The sequence below is a fragment of the Danaus plexippus genome, chromosome 20 (assembly GCF_018135715.1).
Source record: "Danaus plexippus chromosome 20, MEX_DaPlex, whole genome shotgun sequence".
Classification (NCBI taxonomy): Eukaryota; Metazoa; Arthropoda; class Insecta; order Lepidoptera; family Nymphalidae; genus Danaus; species Danaus plexippus.
In genome coordinates this window covers 1,783,832-1,795,633 of record NC_083550.1, presented here as the reverse complement: position 1 = coordinate 1,795,633, position 11,802 = coordinate 1,783,832, and the positions used below count along the sequence as shown (strand labels likewise).

The 11,802-nt window shown below is 29.9% G+C and overlaps 4 non-coding genes across 4 annotated transcripts; 2 read left to right on the top strand and 2 right to left on the bottom strand.

Annotated features, from left to right (window-relative positions):
* The first annotated feature begins 343 nt into the window (after positions 1-343).
* Positions 344-415, top strand: Trnaa-ugc (transfer RNA alanine (anticodon UGC)). The gene has a single exon. It is a non-coding gene; the product is annotated as a tRNA-Ala (tRNA).
* Positions 416-2,213: 1,798 nt separating this feature from the next.
* Positions 2,214-2,285, bottom strand: Trnaa-ugc (transfer RNA alanine (anticodon UGC)). Its single transcript has one exon. It is a non-coding gene; the product is annotated as a tRNA-Ala (tRNA).
* Positions 2,286-3,899: 1,614 nt separating this feature from the next.
* On the bottom strand, positions 3,900-3,971 carry Trnaa-ugc (transfer RNA alanine (anticodon UGC)). The gene has a single exon. It is a non-coding gene; the product is annotated as a tRNA-Ala (tRNA).
* Positions 3,972-5,022: 1,051 nt separating this feature from the next.
* Trnaa-ugc (transfer RNA alanine (anticodon UGC)) lies at positions 5,023-5,094 on the top strand. The gene has a single exon. It is a non-coding gene; the product is annotated as a tRNA-Ala (tRNA).
* The last annotated feature ends 6,708 nt before the right edge of the window (positions 5,095-11,802 follow it).

Sequence of the window (11,802 nt, the reverse complement as noted above, 5' to 3'; positions counted from 1 at the left end):
TTCCAATGAACATTAATTCCAGAAGATCGGGCCTAAAGCTGAGAAGTTTGTATTGGTTTTCAAAATTGTCCATGCCTTCCTCTCCAGAGCTCAAGATGATAATGAGCACAGAAAATGAATACCTGCTGCAATCAGTGTGTGAGGAAGCGATGATAAGTTAACCTAAGTTTCGGCTTAAACGACGTATTTTAATAATATTTTTCTATAATCTTTAAATATTTGCCTACAAAAGTAACATTTATATATCAACTTTATAGGTCTTATTTTGTCTAATATATTTCATTTTATTTTATTTAATACTTTGAGTGATTACAGATCTAATAGAGACAATCATCATATGAGAGGGGATGTAGCTCAGTGGTAGAGCGTTCGCTTTGCATGTGAAAGGCCCCGGGTTCGATCCCCGGCATCTCCATACTTTTTAAATCAAGCATTCAATAATATTAATTTAACAAAATTTACCTAGATACGATTTTAAATACATTTGTGATGTAAATTTTCTGAATGTATAAATTTTTTTATATCAATAATTTATATAATATTCAATGTTGATATCATTTTAATAAATTTTTCTCGTAATATATTTTTGAATCAAACGCTTTTTGGTTTTATCTCGCGTGTGGTTTTTTGTTGGTATTCGTTTTTTTGTGAGTTGATAACTGAAACATAAAAGAAATGTCTTATTAAAAACCAAAAAAAATGAGTGATTTAGTGAAGCCCAAGAGAAACTTTTACGTATGTTGACGATTTTACTGAAAATATTTGAAAAATTATTTAATTCAGGAATAACATTTTTAAATCACATTGGGATTTAAATCACACTTAATAATTTAAAAATGTATAATCTTAAGTAAAAGAGATATTCATACAGGAATAAATATAAAAGAGAATGAAATACATAATAAATACGATGATTCTGATGATAGAGACATGTAAACACTAAACACGATATTAAAAACTGAACACAAATAACGTACAAACAATACAACATGGACACTTTCAATTTTCCCCCACTATCAGGCAAGGTGTAATACAACATGCGATAGATGGTCGATAATATAAAGCCGGATGAAAAAGTTTCACTTTAATATGTAATAAAAATTTTCGAATACGATAATAATACATTCATATAAATATTTAAACGCATTGATATTGTGATTTTTCTTTGTTAGTTTTTTAAGAAGTTTTCATAATCTAGATTATATATGTAACAAATATAAATAATATTTAATAAACATTTGTTTAAGTTAATGCTTAGTAATAATTTTGATAGCAATGAAGATATCATTCAAGGGTTCCGCTCTGAACAATGCCGACCAAAAAATCGTCTATTGATACGACGTTGACGGACTCGACTCACCTCCAGGGTTGTCACGACTCAGGACAGATTGAAATTATATATATACGTTTAAAAAAGGCTATCAATCTATTTATATTCATAAAATAAATCCATTCTATCGATAAATAGATGTCATAAACTATTTCTAAGTCACTAATAGTACGAAATCCACTGATTGTTACTTTAGTTAAATCGATTTATATATAAAGCTGATCACTATTTATATTTATAAATTCCTTATTATTTTTAGCTCGATAGTTGTTGATGCCAGCCCTACTGTAATATACATGGCAGAGCCGCCGCGGTGACATGTTTACGGGCCAATTATTTGTATGGATTCCGTCGTAATAATGATTTCTTGTGTCCGTCTGTCCGTCTGTAACTCCGTAGCTCCTAACCGCTCCGTATATTCGATATCTTTTTGTCCGCACACGAATTTTGTTATAACGCGTCCTCTGGTGCGAGATTTATTGATTATTTAAGTAAATTATATTTGTATAAGGAAGTTGTTGTTTTGTTTTAACTTCGCTGCTTTACTTTTTTGGAATGTTACAATCATTTTCCCCGGCTACCCACCGCGTTGGTATAAATACTTCTTTTTATATTGAATACTTGATACATATTAATTTTTGTTTTATTGGTTATAGATTAATATGAATTCTTATACTATTATTTAGATAAAAAAAAAAAAACGAAAAAATTTTTTTACCATCAAACGGATAATTTAAATAACACATGATTAAAATACTATGTAACATAATTATGTGAAATATTCAAAAGAAAGGGATAATATCGTCACAATGTTCATCTTTATAAATTAATGTGACGTGTTCGTGAGGTTACATGGAATTATGTTTATAATTGATAAAAAAATTGGAGATGCCGGGGATCGAACCCGGGGCCTTTCACATGCAAAGCGAACGCTCTACCACTGAGCTACATCCCCCGTTATGTCGTGAACGGAAGTAAATTAAGAACTAAATTAGATCATTTCACAAACACCCTGTATAACAATTGTATTGTCTTTACACTGTTATAAAAAACGAAAATGTTTAAGAGATGAACGGAATATGGAGGCTTGAGAAACATTGGGTAATATTAATTAAGGGTATTTTATTATAGATATACATAATTTATTACAATTAAGAATTTTTTTAAACATAAAATTATAGTTAAATGTTTAAATTTGTTTTGTACTTAATGTTCTTGCTCTTTATATTAATATTTAAAATCATGAAATCGTTTGTTACGTGTATATAATTAGAAATACAACGACAACGCTGACGCATGGTTGTATGGACGAAATATTTAACTGGTGACGTCACTGTCCATGTCCGTGGATACCACGAGATTTTTAATTCCATAAAACATATATATATATAAAGTATATTACTATACAATCACTAAGGCTTGAGTTGTATGCAGTTTTTATTTGTAAATTTTAATAGTATAGTTTATAAAGTCTTAGTGGTTGCCCTGAAACCTTTAGCAGGCGATTATCTTCACGGACAGTTGAACGTTGTGTATAGCTGATACGTTCTTATAATATTAATTTTTATTTAATATATAGTTTGAGACTACTTGAATATATTTTTATATATATTTTTTTCTTATTTAAAACAATCGTTTATTAGTAGGCAATTATTATTATAGGTCGATATTATATTGCGTATTATATTTACATCAAGTTTGTTTCCAGTATCTTATTTATTAATTCTTGTGTATTATGAAATCAGCGTAGATTTGTGAATGAAAAAGTGGTGACTTTTCCTGCACAGTGTGATAAAACAACTTATAGTAATGTCACTGACAGTTCGTGATCGAACGGGCGATGTAACTTTGAACTGGCGTATAATTTAATAATAAATTTCCTTACGAGTGATAACGTCCGGAAAAAATATTTATGCCAACTTCCAATAAAATACTAAACTATACAAGAAACGTTTTTAAAAGTGACACTGCGTTCTTTCAAGGTCAGGTCAGCGGTTTGGGTTTTTAATGTTTTGACGAAATAAAAAAGCTAATCTATTATAATGAAATATATTTGTAATCTTAATGTTTAAAAAAAATACAACTTTATTGACATTGTATTTCATATAAAATTCCCCAAGTACATACATGCTCTGACATTCATAATGTATTATTATTATTATTTATGAGTAAAGTTAATAAATATCTGTATTCATGTTCCTAGTTGTACGTCACCTGTCATGACCAATTGACAGGTGTCAGAAACGCAAACTCGGAGCGGCCGGATTATCATTTGTTTTCAAACATTTTAGTTGAAAAGTTTCCTGAATGTCCACTTCATAATATATTATTGTATTTAATATCTTTTAAGCAATGATATGAGAATAGTTTGATAATTTGATGTGAATAATTTATATCTTAAATGTGTGTGTGTGTGTATTATTATATTAATAATTTTAATCTCTCACACTGTCTGAGTGAAATCAAATTGTAATAACAACATTTTGTTACAAAAAACATAACATATAATATATTTTTTTATCTCAATAATAAGTTTTGTTTAAAACCATATTATAGTTATCTACAAAATTGGAGATGCCGGGGATCGAACCCGGGGCCTTTCACATGCAAAGCGAACGCTCTACCACTGAGCTACATCCCCCGTTATGTCGTGAACGGAAGTAAATTTAGAATAAGGTTTATAAAGAAGTTGTTTAAAAACATCTGCTGTAATATAATTACAGTGTATTGTTCAGAGTGAGGTGTAAATATGACGAGAGTTACTACAGAGGCGAATTCAGTAAACGTAAATTAATTAAATGAAGACAATCGGTGTGTTTGTCTGTCTGTTTCCTTGCATCTAATGACTTCACAGATTTGTATGAAATATAGTAATAATCATTAAGATTGTAATGAAATAAATCTTACAATAATACATACCAAGTTAAATAAGAAAAAACTACTTAAAATATCCGTTTGTAGAATATAGTTTTTTGTTATATATATGAAATGTACAAAAAGTACAATGATTCACATCATTTTATGTCAGGTATGAGACCCTGGATCTCATACGCGGCAATGAAAGCCTTTTTTATAATTTGCGTTTGGAGCAATAACTAAATAGTATTCTTATTTGGAAATATCCCAGACTCATTAATTGGCATTTAATGATGGACATTGTACGACCAACACACACAGACAAACACGTACACACACGGATATCAATAAAGATTTTCAATACTCCTCTTTTTGCATCGATGGTTAAAAATTTGTATATTTAAAGAAAGAGTTATACTTTAGAAATGTATTTCATGAAATTATAATCGTTTGTTTTTTAAAAATCAGTAAAAGAGAAAGATTTGTGTTCCCTTTTTTAAAACGAAATCAATCCATCAAACGAAGGAATCTTAAATAAAACGTGAGAAGATTTTTCAAATATACTAACAAGAAGCAATCAGTGCAATTTGTGTTTGTTGTCGTGTAATTAATTTCATACAAATCTGTGAAGTCATTAGATGCAAGGAAACAGACAGACAAACATACCGATTGTCTTCATTTAATTAATTTACGTTTATTGAATTCGTCTCTGTATTAACTCTCGTCATATTTACACCTCACTCTGAACAATACACTGTAATTATATTACAGCAGATGTTTTTAAACAACTTCCTTATAAACCTTATTCTAAATTTACTTCCGTTCACGACATAACGGGGGATGTAGCTCAGTGGTAGAGCGTTCGCTTTGCATGTGAAAGGCCCCGGGTTCGATCCCCGGCATCTCCATACTTTTGCTTAAATTATAAATAATATAATATTATATCAGCTAAGATTTAATATGGATAGAAAAAATATCATCTAGGAAACTCACAAGCTTCATTACAATAATTTATAATACATAATATATTTTCTCTTTTTTTTTTTTAATATTCTTCATAATATTATAATTTTAATCTGCTCATATTTTTACACATGAATGTAATAATTACATTACTCATTATAAATGTGAAACTTTCTGAAGATGAATGTATGTACGGTTGTTGCTGTGTTATTTAAAAACTACGAAACAGGTTTAAAATCTAACTTTTCTGTAACATAGTTTAGTTGTCTAACCATTATGTAGGCTGTAATAATAAACAAAATATAGAAAAAATTCTAAAGAAGAATAACAGAAAAAAAGTATTTTTGTACGTAGTATCATTACCCAGACACTAGATGGCGTTACTCGTTGGTTAACATTTTTAAGCCCAAGTTATTTCCACTGAATTTAATTATGAAGTCTTAGTGAAGCTGACCGCAGAAACTAGACATGAAATTAAAACAAAATATATATTTTGTAACACCCATTAAGGATTATTTATATTACTCTCACGTATTTATGGAAAATACAAAAAAAGTACTACACTATTTGTTTTTTGAATAAATTGTACACACAACACGTACAATGAAATAAAACAACAAATGTATTTTAATCAGAATGATATCTAAGATTTTGTGTACACATTTAAATGGAACTAAGGTTTTCAGAGCCCACGTGTTTTTTACTATTTTTTATGAATATAATATAATTATGACGTTTCGCTTCCTTCACAACGACCGTGATCACTCGCAAGTTGTAGTAAAGTGTCCCTGACAAAAATATAAAATTAAAAAATGATTAGTATCCGAAAAGCTTAGTTTCATTTGAAAGTTTTAATCCTTACACACCTAAAGATAATTAAATGACAGCCTCAGAGATACTTACATACCGAGTTAGAGTCGTTAAATGAAGCGGCTAACTTCATTTTTATTTGTTTCTTAATTATACATTAGTTTAACTAGATAAAGGAGAAACATAACCATCATTTTTGCGCCCTTATGTCGGTTAAGAGGAAGGGATAGATCTGTGATATAACACCTATTTATTATCCATCTTATTAAAAGCAAGCGAAGAAAATTTTCTGTTTAAAACATCCTAGTTTGCTGAAGCTTTCTGAAGTCGTCTTCGGATCGATGGTGGCGCGTGCCTGGAGTGCCAACTCCTCAGACATTAACGTGCCACTCATACAAAACACGACCGTATCTCCATACGATAAGGTGTACGTTACATTGAAGTCGTTTCCTTTGAAAGTATAAGCCGAAAAAAATTCATAAGACCCGTAATCCTCGTCAGCTGAAGTACTCCGCTTTTAACGACCGGTGATACCCTCGCACCGGGGTTTTTAAAATTTTTCAGTATAATGACTATGTTTAACTAACGATATGTGATTACGTGACGTACGCTGTAACCAGTTTGCTTTGAGATTCACTCGTGTTTATGACGAATGAACAGGTTATATTATAAATCATACAGGATTATATATATATATATATATATACATGTATATAACCGCAATTAATCGTAAAATTTGAAACACAGAGGCTTCATCATGAATAAGGAGCCTTATTACTGTTTGAACACAGTCATTATTTTAAGAATTGTGAACAAAATGTAAATTCCAGTCTTATGCAAATTTTTTTTTGTTAAAGAAGTGATTCCTAGAAAAATATTTTCCAGAGTAAGTGTGTGTTATTTATTTTTTAATAATAATTAATAATTAATAAACAAAAGTTAAGAATATATTTTCACACAGATGCCTTTTAGGGAAAAGGAATTCGACATATATTATTTTTAATATTTTGTTAAAGAATTATATATGAAATATGTAAAACGATAAAATATGCATTAAAGATTTTTATTTATCATAAGATTTAATAGAGAACATATATCTTTTATTTTTAATGTCTATTTTAATATAATATTAGATTTAATAATTTTCTTGATCATTCTCCTCGCCCACATCGCCTCTTCATTTATCGATTGTACGCTACGTTCCTTGAATACCTAATGTTTTGTTTGACGAAATATTACTGAAGACTTATACCTTATTTCTATATACATAAGGGTGAGGTTTGAATGTTGAATTTTAACGTATTTGCTCTTCAAGGGTTAGAAAATCAGACTATTCAGATTATAGGAAATAGGATAAGATGTTAGAATTTCATATTTATTTCTATTTAAATTATATATTTATAACTATAATTAATATGATCGGTTATAATTTCATAACTATCAATTTTAATTTGCATAATAACGTTACAAACCTCTACGCCGTAGCGTCGTAGCGGAGTATTGTAATACAAAACTAATTTACTATGTGCCGGAATTTACACGTAATCAGCTGACCACGCCCATTGGGACGTAATATCCCCACGCCTTCGTAGCGCCTTCTACGGCCAATCGACGTTCGACATTTGAATTTTAAATCCAAGCTCGAGACGTATATCTGTTTCGCTCGTGCTACATCATAACATGGAACCTTTTTTTAAATTTTATTTTTCTGTAAACAGCCAATGTTTTTTTTTGTAATATGCGGTTTGGATTCTATGATGTTCGATCGATAATGTCAAAGGAATAATGAAGGAGATTTTTTTGTTTTATTCTACATTATTTATTTATTTTTCGAATTGATGCTAATTTCTGAATAAATATACTGGTATATTGTTGGAAACATGATGAAAATATTCGGTTTTGTTTTATAATCTACATGAATACTGGAATTCTTATAAAATATATACTGATTTACAAAATTTGAATAAATATTACAAAAGAGACAATAAAATGAACTTATACCTAAATTAGAAAAGGTTAATTGCATTTTCACATGATCTAATTTTAAAGTCACCGTTAGATATTTGTCATTCTATCATTTTATAAGCAATTACGTGACACAAGACCAACATAGCTGAGCTGCGCATTCCCAAGATTCGTGTACAATTTCTTGTGTATAGCGAAAGGGGAGAGCTCAAGTGATGCTGGTAGTTCGTTCACTCGAAAATTGCTTTGACAGTTACAAACGAATTGCTTATTCAAGGTTAGGTCATAGGTTTAATGTCGTGAGAAAAATGATAATTTTCATGATGTATGGTTCATTTGCGGATAATTGTTTGCTTGTTATAACAACGGTTCTGATTTTTATCTTTTATGATACTAATACTCCGCGTAGTTATAAATAAAGAATATTTTCATGCACATGTTAACTGTGCATGAATATTCCGTTCCTTTTTATCTTTACAATAACAAAAAAAAAAAAGATTTCTCCTTTAATTTGGCTAGTCTGATATATGATAACAATAAAAAAAAGAGTTTTCAAGACATAAGCGAAATAGATTAGCGAAAGTAATTAGGTAAACGGACGTGACGTACGCTATCGTCACGTAAAGGTAACCCAATTACGGACGTGACGTTCAGAATTCGACAGAACGCCCCAGCCAGTTCACGCACACACGCCACGCTATCCTCAATGACCGCTGGACCCACAGACCAGACACACGTCTGATGCATCGCACGCGCCCCGGACCACGAGCGCGGGAAAAATGACAGTTGACGTTTGACTATTTATTTGACGTTACGCTTTTTTTTTAAATAACCGTGACGTGACTGTGATTTTGTGTGTTCTGATTCTGTTTTGTGCTGCTGTGATTCTATGTGAAAGTGACACTTGTATAGTCGCTACAGTGAGCTTGAGCGTGTTTAAGAATGATATATATCAATTAATTAAAAATTATACATACATTGAAATCGGAAGAATAAAAAAAAAATGTCTTAATGATTATTATCTCTTATATGGTATGCGTTTAGCAATAAACTTTTTAAACACAAGTATGACGAGAGCAAACAGTATTTTAGTGGGTTTCTTACAAATTACCGTACTCCCGCGCACCCGAGCCAACACAAACATCTGTTATTGCTTTACAAACAGAAAAACCTGTAATCACATGAGGTTAACAAAACATTAACGCAATAAATACTTTAGCGGTGAGCAAACATCGTTAAGACTTCACTAATAAGTGCCGATATTATAGAAGAAAACAATCCGCTAACAGATATCAAACGATCGGTCCGTTTAAAGGTATTCTGTGTTCGGCTTTAAAATGTGTGCCTAATATTATCTGTGCCCGTTCGAATTTCAAATTTGAAATATATTCATCAGATTTATTGACAATGCAACTTAATGCGCATTTCGTTTTGTCATTATTTGAAACTTGTGCATTAGTTTTTTATTTATCTTGTTACAACATTTTGAATATTTATATGATATGTATCTTGCAAATTTATAGAGGAAATAGTTTTTTATATAAAAATTTTAATATTTCGTATTTGGGATAAGCGGAGAAAGTGTCGATAAATATTGGCAGAAGTCGTAAATTAATCAAAAAATATATATATTAATAAAACAAGAAATAGACAATGCCATTCTGTTTTTAAGCGTACGTTTATAATATTCTTAGCAGACAGAAATCTATATTCCGATGAATTATAAAAACATTATAAATAGGACGTTTTTAATTCTATAATAATCAACATTTTCTTCCAGTTATAACATATTATATGTGACAATAACAACTAATCATGTGACATGCTATATCTATATATGAATGAGTGAAAAAACTTTTTTGTATAAAAATGCCACGGTGATGAAAACAATAGCGTTGAAGAATGTTAGTGTGATTTGATGATGGAGCACCCGGGAGGCTTCGCGTCGCCCTGGGCGGCCATGCTGGGCCACGGCATGCATGGCATGATGCAGCACGAGTACGCACAGCATGCACATGCATCCATGCCAATGGACCTGCATGTGCCGCAGGCGTTCCCGTATTATAGGTAAGTAATATTTATCATTTGAATATCATTTAGTAAAAATAAGCGGAAAATTATATGTCTAGATATAACTGTCTATACTACACGTATCTGTTAAATATAATCGTATCTATCTGCTTTAGTAAAGTCTCACCGCGAGGAATAAGTTTAATAACAATTTACATAAATCATTTCAATCATTAGAGCGCACTTGGAAAATACAATACGTGTATTTTTATTACAACACATCTCTAGTAAGTTCCACCGACAGTAATTAGACTCGTTCTTACAAATATATAATACATAAACAAACAAATGTTATTTACAAAGCAAAATATGGCCGTCAAGTGGGTACACAGCCAACTCTTTTCAACTTAATTAATTATTATTTTAAATTAATACATATTTCCTCATCGTGAGGACATTGTATGAACAGTTGACTCGGCCAAGGAAAGTGCAACTAATTTGTGAACACCAAAAGGTTATTGATAAGGTTATTAATATGACGTGAGACGATTTTTAATTAATATATTTGTTTTAAACATTTCGGAGAGTACTCACGTGTTATTAACAAAGTTTAAATTAAAAATAAAACTATTTTCGTGTTTTGTGTGTAAAAAGATAATTTTCGATGGTTATATTAGAAAAATATAAAAGGTGTTGGAATGTTTGTGTAACGATATTATAATTTTTTTTAATAATAAAACATACAAATATATATATATATTAACAATTCAATATATATATATATTGAATTAATCACAACATAAATATTTTGTGTTTTCTGAAACTTATTCCTATGAGTTAATAATATTTTTATATATATACAAAAAATTCTAGATATCTTAAAAAAATCTATTCGATATTTTTTTGTTGCTGGTAAATCATCGTGTACCTACCTACATTTAACGAGCTAAAATTAATTGATGAAATTTATAACTAAGTGCAATAATTGAAACATAGACTAAACATAATCATTAACGATTGATTACAATGATAATGTTTCAGTGAATAGTATTTATATGTTCGTCTGTGTGTCATATAATCTATGACATAAAGGTACGAATGTAGAGACGTGTGTACAAAAAGCGGGTTGCACGCATATGGTTAGTTATTAGAACGAGATGGTTGAAGTCCGGTTTTTATTGTCGGATATATATACCGCACCGAGATACGTCTTAACGAATAAATGAACTTTGGTTATATGAGATTAAATAATTCATAATTCAGTTAAAATAACTATTACTTTATGTGTATTTTTTTGCGAAGCTGCGTCACTACTCATGCTTCTCGTGTTGAGGTGTTTGTAATGTAAATTTATATGTATTAAAAAATTAATTTGAAAAACATTTTAATAATTTTGATTCTTATATAACAGAAAGTTTCAATAGGAGTATATAAAAATAATTTGTATTTTTATATCTTAACAAAATACTATTATCTTTACAAGAGATAAAACTTTCTTTAACTTAATTAAGGCTTGTATTGTAGGTACCTCTTCAATGATTCATAAATGTCTGATAGTTGAATTATTTTAAGTGTCAATTCAAGCGCACCTTTTCATAATATATGTACGCTTTAAATTTATTGTCCAACATATAATTTTAAAGTAAAATTTCATTGCTTTAATATTTTTGAAGGCAGGTGTCAGTTTGTCAGAGGACTGTTCCTTCCATCATCCATTATTTTATTGATCCTCTTATAGTCACATTTTTAATTTAGGTGCTCGTTTCCTGTTAGATTTGGATGTGGCATTACCAAAATTTGGTAGGAAATATATTTATTACATTCAGACACAGCTTGTGAATAATACAAGAGTTCTTTTTTTGCAACTA